Source organism: Dendrobates tinctorius, unplaced genomic scaffold (genome assembly GCF_039654945.1).
Source record: "Dendrobates tinctorius isolate UK_male_01 unplaced genomic scaffold, ASM3965494v1 ptg000164l, whole genome shotgun sequence".
Lineage (NCBI taxonomy): Eukaryota > Metazoa > Chordata > Amphibia > Anura > Dendrobatidae > Dendrobates > Dendrobates tinctorius.
Genome location: NW_027361831.1, coordinates 9768389 through 9776620, shown reverse-complemented (window position 1 = coordinate 9776620; position 8232 = coordinate 9768389).

Below are 8232 nucleotides of genomic sequence, written 5' to 3'. Positions count from 1 at the left end.
GTGTACGAGGTGTACGGAGTGGAGCCGTGTGTATACGGGGTGTACGGAGCAGAGCCGTGTTTGTACGGAGCGGAGCCGCATGTGCATGAGGTGTACGGAGAGGAGCCATGTGTGTACGAGGTGTACGGAGCGGAGCCGTGTGTGTACGAGGTGTACGGAGCGGAGACGCATGTGCACGAGGTGTACGGAGAGGAGCCGCGTGTGTACGAGGTGTAAGGAGCGGAGCTGTATGTGTACGAGGTGTACGGAGCAGAGCCGCGTGTGTACGAGGTGTACGGAGAAGAGCCGCGTGTGTACGTGGTGTACGGAGAGGAGCCGCGTGTGTACGAGGTGTACGGAGCGGAGTCGTGTGTGTACGAGCTGTACGGAGAAGAGCCGCGTGTGTACGAGGTGTACGGAGCGGAGCCGTGTGTGTACGAGGTGTGCGGAGAGGAGCCGCGTGTGTACGAGGTGTACGGAGCAGAGCCGCATGTGTACGAGGTGTACGGAGAGGAGCCGCGTGTGAACGAGGTGTACGGAGAGGAGCCGCGTGTGTACGAGGTGTACGGAGCGGAGCTGTATGTGTACGAAGCAGAGCCGCGTGTGTACAAGGTGTGCGTAGAGGAGCCGCGTGTGTACGAGGTGTACAGAGAGGAGCCGTGTGTGTACGAGGTGTACGGAGCGGAGCCGCGTGTGTACGAGGTGTACGGAGAGGAGCCGCGTGTGTACGAGGTGTATGGAGCGGAGTCGTGTGTGTACGAGGTGTACGGAGAAGACCCGCGTGTGTACGAGGTATACGGAGCGGAGCCGTGTTTGTACGAGGTGTACGGAGCGGAGCCGTGTGTGTACGAGGTGTACGGAGAAGAGTCGCATGTGTACGAGGTGTACGGAGCGGAGCCGCGTGTACGAGGTGTACGGAGATGAGCCGTGTATGTACGAGGTGTACGGAGAAGAGCAGCGTGTGTACGAGGTGTACGGAGCGGAGCCATGTGTGTACGAGGTGTACAGAGAAGAGCCGCGTGTGTACGAGGTGTACGGAGCGGAGCCGTGTGTGTACGAGGTGTACGGAGCGGAGCCATGTGTGTACGAGGTGTACGGAGAAGAGCCGCGTGTGTACGAGTTGTACGGAGCGGAGCCATGTGTATACGAGGTGTACGGAGAAGAGCCGCGTGTGTACGAGGTGTACGGAGCGGAGCCGTGTGTGTACGAGGTGTATGGAGCGGAGCCATGTGTGTACGAGGTGTACGGAGAAGAGCCGCGTGTGTACAAGGTGTACGGAGCGGAGCCGTGTGTGTACGAGGTGTACGGAGAGGAGCCGCGTGTGTACGAGGTGTACGGAGCGGAGCCGCGTGTGTACGAGGTGTACGGAGAAGAGCAGCGTGTGTACGAGGTGTACGGAGCGGAGCCGTGTGTGTACGAAGTGTACGGAGCGGAGCCATGTGTGTACGAGGTGTACGGAGAAGAGCCGCGTGTGTACAAGGTGTACGGAGCGGAGCCGTGTGTGTACGAGGTGTACGGAGAAGAGCCGCGTGTACGAGGTGTACCGAGCGGAGCCGTGTGTGTACGAGGTGTACGGAGAAGAGCCGCGTGTGTACGAGGTGTACCGAGCGGAGCCGTGTGTGTACGAGGTGTACGGAGAAGAGCCGCGTGTGTACGAGATATACGGAGCGGAGCCGTGTGTGTACGAGGTGTACGGAGAGGAGCCGCGTGTGTATGAGGTGTACGGAGCGGAGCCGCGTGTGTATGAGGTGTACGGAGCGGAGCCGCGTGTGTACGAGGTGTACGGAGCGGAGCCACGTGTGTACGAGGTGTACGGAGAAGAGTCGCATGTGTACGAGGTGTACGGAGCGGAGCCGCGTGAACGAGGTGTACGGAGAGGAGCCGCGTGTGTACGAGGTGTACGGAGCGGAGCCGCGTGTGTACGAGGTGTACGGAGCGGAGCCGCGTGTGTACGAGGTGTACGGAGCGGAGCCACGTGTGTACGAGGTGTACGGAGCGGAGCCGTGTGTGTACGACGTGTACGGAGAAGAGCAGCGTGTGTACGAGGTGTACGGAGCAGAGCCATGTGTGTACGAGGTGTACGGAGAGGAGCCGTGTATGTACAAGGTGTACGGAGAAGAGCAGCGTGTGTACGAGGTGTACGGAGCGGAGCCATGTGTGTACGAGGTGTACGGAGAAGAGCCGCGTGTGTACGAGGTGTACGGAGCGGAGCCGTGTGTGTACGAGGTGTACGGAGAGGAGCCGCGTGTGTAAGAGGTGTACGGAACGGAGCCGCGTGTGTACGAGGTGTACGGAGCGGAGCCGCGTGTGTACGAGGTGTACGGAGCGGAGCCGTGTGTGTACGAGGTGAACGGAGAGGAGCCGCGTGTGTATGAGGTGTACGGAGCGGAGCCGCGTGTGCACGAGGTGTACGGAGAGGAGCCGTGTGTGTACGAGGTGTACGGAGCGAAGCCGTGTGTGTACGGAGAAGAGCCGTGTGTGTACGAGGTGTACGGAGAAGAGTCGCATGTGTACGAGGTGTATGGAGCGGAGCCGCGTGTACGAGGTGTACGTAGCGGAGCCCTGTGTGTACGAGGTGTACGGAAAAGAGCAGCGTGTGTACGAGGTGTACGGAGCGGAGCCATGTGTGTACGAGGTGTACGGAGAAGAGCCGCGTGTGTACGAGGTGTACGGAAAGGAGCCGCGTGTGTACGAGGTGTACGGAGAGGAGCCGCGTGTGTACGAGGTGTACGGAGCGGAGCCGTGTGTGTACGAGGTGTACAGAGCGGAGCCGTGTGTGTACGGGGTGTACGGAGCAGAGCCGTGTGTGTAAGGGGCGGAGCCACATGTGCACGAGGTGTACGGAGAGAAGCCGTGTGTGTACGAGGTGTACGGAGCGGAGCCGCGTGTGTACGAGGTGTATGGAGCGGAGCCGCTTGTGTACGAGGTGTACGGAGCGGAGCCGCATGTGCACGAGGTGTACGGAGAGGAGCCGTGTGTGTACGAGGTGTACGGAGCGGAGCTGCATGTGTACGAGGTGTACGGAGCAGAGCCGCGTGTGTACGAGGTGTACGGAGAAGAGCCGCGTGTGTACGAGGTGTACAGAGAGGAGCCGCGTGTGTACGAGGTGTACGGAGCAGAGCCGCGTGTGTACGAGGTGTACGGAGAGGAGCAGCGTGTGTACGAGGTGTACGGAGCGGAGCCGCGTGTGTACGAGGTGTACGGAGCGGAGCCGTGTGTGTACGAGGTGAACGGAGAGGAGCCGCGTGTGTATGAGGTGTACGGAGCGGAGCCGCGTGTGCACGAGGTGTACGGAGAGGAGCCGTGTGTGTACGAGGTGTACCGAGCGAAGCCGTGTGTGTACGAGGTGTACGGAGAAGAGCCGTGTGTGTACGAGGTGTACGGAGAAGAGTCGCATGTGTACGAGGTGTATGGAGCGGAGCCGCGTGTACGAGGTGTACGTAGCGGAGCCCTGTGTGTACGAGGTGTACGGAAAAGAGCAGCGTGTGTACGAGGTGTACGGAGCGGAGCCATGTGTGTACGAGGTGTACGGAGAAGAGCCGCGTGTGTACGAGGTGTACGGAAAGGAGCCGCGTGTGTACGAGGTGTACGGAGAGGAGCCGCGTGTGTACGAGGTGTACGGAGCGGAGCCGTGTGTGTACGAGGTGTACAGAGCGGAGCCGTGTGTGTACGGGGTGTACGGAGCAGAGCCGTGTGTGTAAGGGGCGGAGCCGCATGTGCACGAGGTGTACGGAGAGAAGCCGTGTGTGTACGAGGTGTACGGAGCGGAGCCGCGTGTGTACGAGGTGTATGGAGCGGAGCCGCGTGTGTACGAGGTGTACGGAGCGGAGCCGCATGTGCACGAGGTGTACGGAGAGGAGCCGCGTGTGTACGAGGTGTACGGAGCGGAGCTGCATGTGTACGAGGTGTACGGAGCAGAGCCGCGTGTGTACGAGGTGTACGGAGAAGAGCCGCGTGTGTACGAGGTGTACGGAGAGGAGCCGCGTGTGTACGAGGTGTACGGAGCAGAGCCGCGTGTGTACGAGGTGTACGGAGAGGAGCAGCGTGTGTACGAGGTGTACGGAGCGGAGCCGCGTGTGTACGAGGTGTACGGAGCGGAGCCGTGTGTGTACGAGGTGTACGGAGAGGAGCCGTGTGTGTACGAGATGTACGGAGCATAGCCGTGTGTGTACGAGGTGTACGGAGCGGTGCCACGAGTGTACGAGGTGTACGGAGCGGAGCCGCGTGTGTACGAGGTGTACGGAGAGGAGCCGTGTCTGTACGAGGTGTACGGAGCGGAGCCGCGTGTGTACGAGGTGTACGGAGCGGAGCCGCGTGTGTAAGAGGTGTACGGAGCGGAGCCGCGTGTGTACTAGGTGTACGGAGCGGAGCCGCGTGTGTACGAGGTGTACGGAGCGGAGCCGTGTGTGTACGAGGTGAACGGAGAGGATCCGCGTGTGTATGAGGTGTACGGAGCGGAGCCGCGTGTGCACGAGATGTACGGAGAGGAGCCGTGTGTGTACGAGGTGTACGGAGCGAAGCCGTGTGTGTACGAGGTGTACGGAGAAGAGCCGTGTGTGTACGAGGTGTACGGAGAAGAGTCGCGTGTGTACGAGGTGTATGGAGCGGAGCCGCGTGTATCAGGTGTACGTAGCGGAGCCCTGTGTGTACCAGGTGTACGAAGAAGAGCAGCGTGTGTACGAGGTGTACGGAGCGGAGCCATGTGTGTACGAGGTGTACGGAGAAGAGCCGCGTGTGTACGAGGTGTACGTTGAGGAGCCGCGTGTGCACGAGGTGTACGGAGAGGAGCCGCGTGTGTACGAGGTGTACGGAGCGGAGCTGCATATGTACGAGGTGTACGGAGCAGAGCCGCGTGTGTACGAGGTGTACGGAGAAGAGCCGCGTGTGTACGAGGTGTATGGAGAGGAGCCGCATGTGTACGAGGTGTACGGAGCGGAGTTGTGTGTGTACGAGTTGTACGGAGAAGAGCCGCGTGTGTACGAGGTGTACGGAGCGGAGCCGTGTGTGTACGAGGTGTGCGAAGAGGAGCCGCGTGTGTACGAGGTGTACGGAGCAGAGCCGCGTGTGTACGAGGTGTACGGAGAGGAGCCGCGTGTGTACGAGGTGTACGGAGAGGAGCCGCGTGTGTACGAGGTGTACGGAGCGGAGCCGTGTGTGTACGAGGTGTACAGAGCGGAGCCGTGTGTGTACAGGGTGTACGGAGCAGAGCCGTGTGTGTAAGGGGCGGAGCCGCATGTGCACGAGGTGTACGGAGAGAAGCCGTGTGTGTACAAGGTGTACGGAGCGGAGCCGCGTGTGTACGAGGTGTACGGAGCGGAGCCGCGTGTGTACGAGGTGTACGGAGCGGAGCCGCATGTGCACGAGGTGTACGGAGAGGAGCCGCGTGTGTACGAGGTGTACGGAGCGGAGCTGCAGGTGTACGAGGTGTACGGAGCAGAGCCGCGTGTGTACGAGGTGTACGGAGAAGAGCCGCGTGTGTACAAGGTGTACGGAGAGGAGCCGCGTGTGTACGAGGTGTTCGGAGTAGAGCTGCGTGTGTACGAGGTGTACGGAGAGGAGCCGCGTGTGTACGAGGTGTACGGAGCGGAGCCGCGTGTGTACGAGGTGTATGGAGCGGAGCCGTGTGTGTACGAGGTGTACGGAGAGGAGCCGTGTGTGTACGAGATGTACGGAGCATAGCCGTGTGTGTACGAGGTGTATGGAGCGGTGCCACGTGTGTACGAGGTGTACGGAGCGGAGCCGCGTGTGTACGAGGTGTACGGAGCGGAGCCGCGTGTGTACGAGATGTACGGAGCGTTGCCGCGTGTGTACTAGGTGTACGGAGCGGAGCCGCGTGTGTACGAGGTGTACCGAGCGGAGCCGTGTGTGTACGAGGTGAACGGAGAGGAGCCGTGTGTGTATGAGGTGTACGGAGCGGAGCCGCGTGTGCACGAGGTGTACGGAGAGGAGCCGTGTGTGTACAAGGTGTACGGAGCGAAGCCGTGTGTGTACGAGGTGTACGGAGAAGAGCCGTGTGTGTACGAGGTGTACGGAGAAGAGTCGCATGTGTACGAGGTGTATGGAGCGGAGCCGCGTGTACGAGGTGTACGTAGCGGAGCCCTGTGTGTACGAGGTGTATGGAGAAGAGCAGCGTGTGTACGAGGTGTACGGAGCGGAGCCATGTGTGTACGAGGTGTACGGAGAAGAGCCGCGTGTGTACGAGGTGTACGTTGTGGAGCCGCGTGTGCACGAGGTGTACGGAGAGGAGCCGCGTGTGTACGAGGTGTACGGAGCGGAGCTGCATGTGTACGAGGTGTACGGAGCAGAGCCGCGTGTGTACGAGGTGTACGGAGAAGAGCCGCGTGTGTACGAGGTGTACGGAGAGGAGCCGCATGTGTACGAGGTGTACGGAGCGGAGTTGTGTGTGTACGAGGTGTATGGAGAAGAGCCGCGTGTGTACGAGGTGTACGGAGCGGAGCCGTGTGTGTACGAGGTGTGCGGAGAGGAGCCGCGTGTGTACGAGGTGTACGGAGCAGAGCCGCGTGTGTACGAGGTGTACGGAGAGGAGCCGCGTGTGTACGAGGTGTACGGAGAGGAGCCGCGTGTGTACGAGGTGTACGGAGCGGAGCCGCGTATGTACAAGGTGTACGGAGTGGAGTCGCGTGTGTACGAGGTGTTCGGACCGGAGCCGTGTGTGTACGAGGTGTACGGAGAGGAGCCGTGTGTGTACGAGATGTACGGAGCATAGCCGTGTGTGTACGAGGTGTACGGAGCGGAGCCACGTGTGTACGAGGTGTACGGAGCGGAGCCGCGTGTGTACGAGGTGTACGGAGAGGAGCCGCGTGTGTACGAGGTGTACGGAGCAGAGCCGCGTGTGTACGAGGTGTACGGAGCGGAGCCGCGTGTGTACGAGGTGTACGGAGCGGAGCCGCGTGTGTACGAGGTGTACGGAGCTGAGCCGCGTGTGTACGAGGTGTACGGAGCTGAGCCGCGTGTGTACGAGGTGTACGGAGCGGAGCCGTGTGTGTACGAGGTGAACGGAGAGGAGCCGCGTGTGTATGAGGTGTACGGAGCGGAGCCGCGTGTGTACGAGGTGTAAGGAGCGGAGCCGTGTGTGTACGAGGTGTACAGAGTGGAGCCGTGTGTACGGGGTGTACGGAGCAGAGCCGTGTGTGTACGGAGCGGAGCTGCATGTGCACGAGGTGTACGGAGAGGAGCCGTGTGTGTACGAGGTGTACGGAGCGAAGCCGTGTGTGTACGAGGTGTACGGAGAAGAGCAGCGTGTGTACGAGGTGTACGGAGCGGAGCCATGTGTGTATGAGGTGTACGGAGAAGAGTCGCGTGTGTACGAGGTGTACGGAGCGGAGCCGTGTGTGTACGAGGTGTACGGAGAAGAGTCGCATGTGTACGAGGTGTACGGAGCGGAGCCGCGCGTACGAGGTGTACGGAGCGGAGCCGTGTGTGTACGAGGTGTACGGAGAAGAGCAGCGTGTGTACGAGGTGTACGGAGCGGAGCCATGTGTGTACGAGGTGTACGGAGAAGAGTCGCGTGTGTACGAGGTGTACGGAGCGGAGCCGTGTGTGTACGAGGTGAACGGAGAGGAGCCGCGTGTGTATGAGGTGTACGGAGCTGAGCCGCGTGTGTACGAGGTGTACGGAGCGGAGCCGCGTGTGTACGAGGTGTACGGAGCGGAGCCGCGTGTGTACGAGGTGTACGGAGCGGAGCCACATGTGCACGAGGTGTACGAGTCGGTTTATTCTCCGACTCATAAGCTAGTGCTATGGTTGACGTGATCCACCTAGGCAGTTAATTTCTAGGTTTTTTTTACCCTTAGTCTTGCCTGCATATTGTATGAACACATTTTGAATCCTGCCTCCCAAGTAGATGTAGATGATTCAAAAACTGACTGACCTCAACAGTGGGTAAAATATTGGAGCGTTTTCTAAGAGATGCTATACTGGACTGGAGTATCTGAAGAAGAATAACCTCATGACCCAAGATCAACATGGGTTTACGAGGGACCGTTCCTGCCTCCCAAGTAGATGTGACCTCTACATAGCACATCACTGCCCATCTCACTTTCTCATTTTTTTGGGAGATAACAAAAAGATGGTAGAAAGATCTCTTGGCTCAGATTTGTCCCTGACACTACCTTCAGCAAAAAGGACTGGTGAAGCTTAAATGTTAACCAATCCTCTAGGATCTGCAAATAGGGATCCCTGACTGAGAGTACCTGTAATTCACCCAAACATTTCAGCGAGGTGACTGCCTCC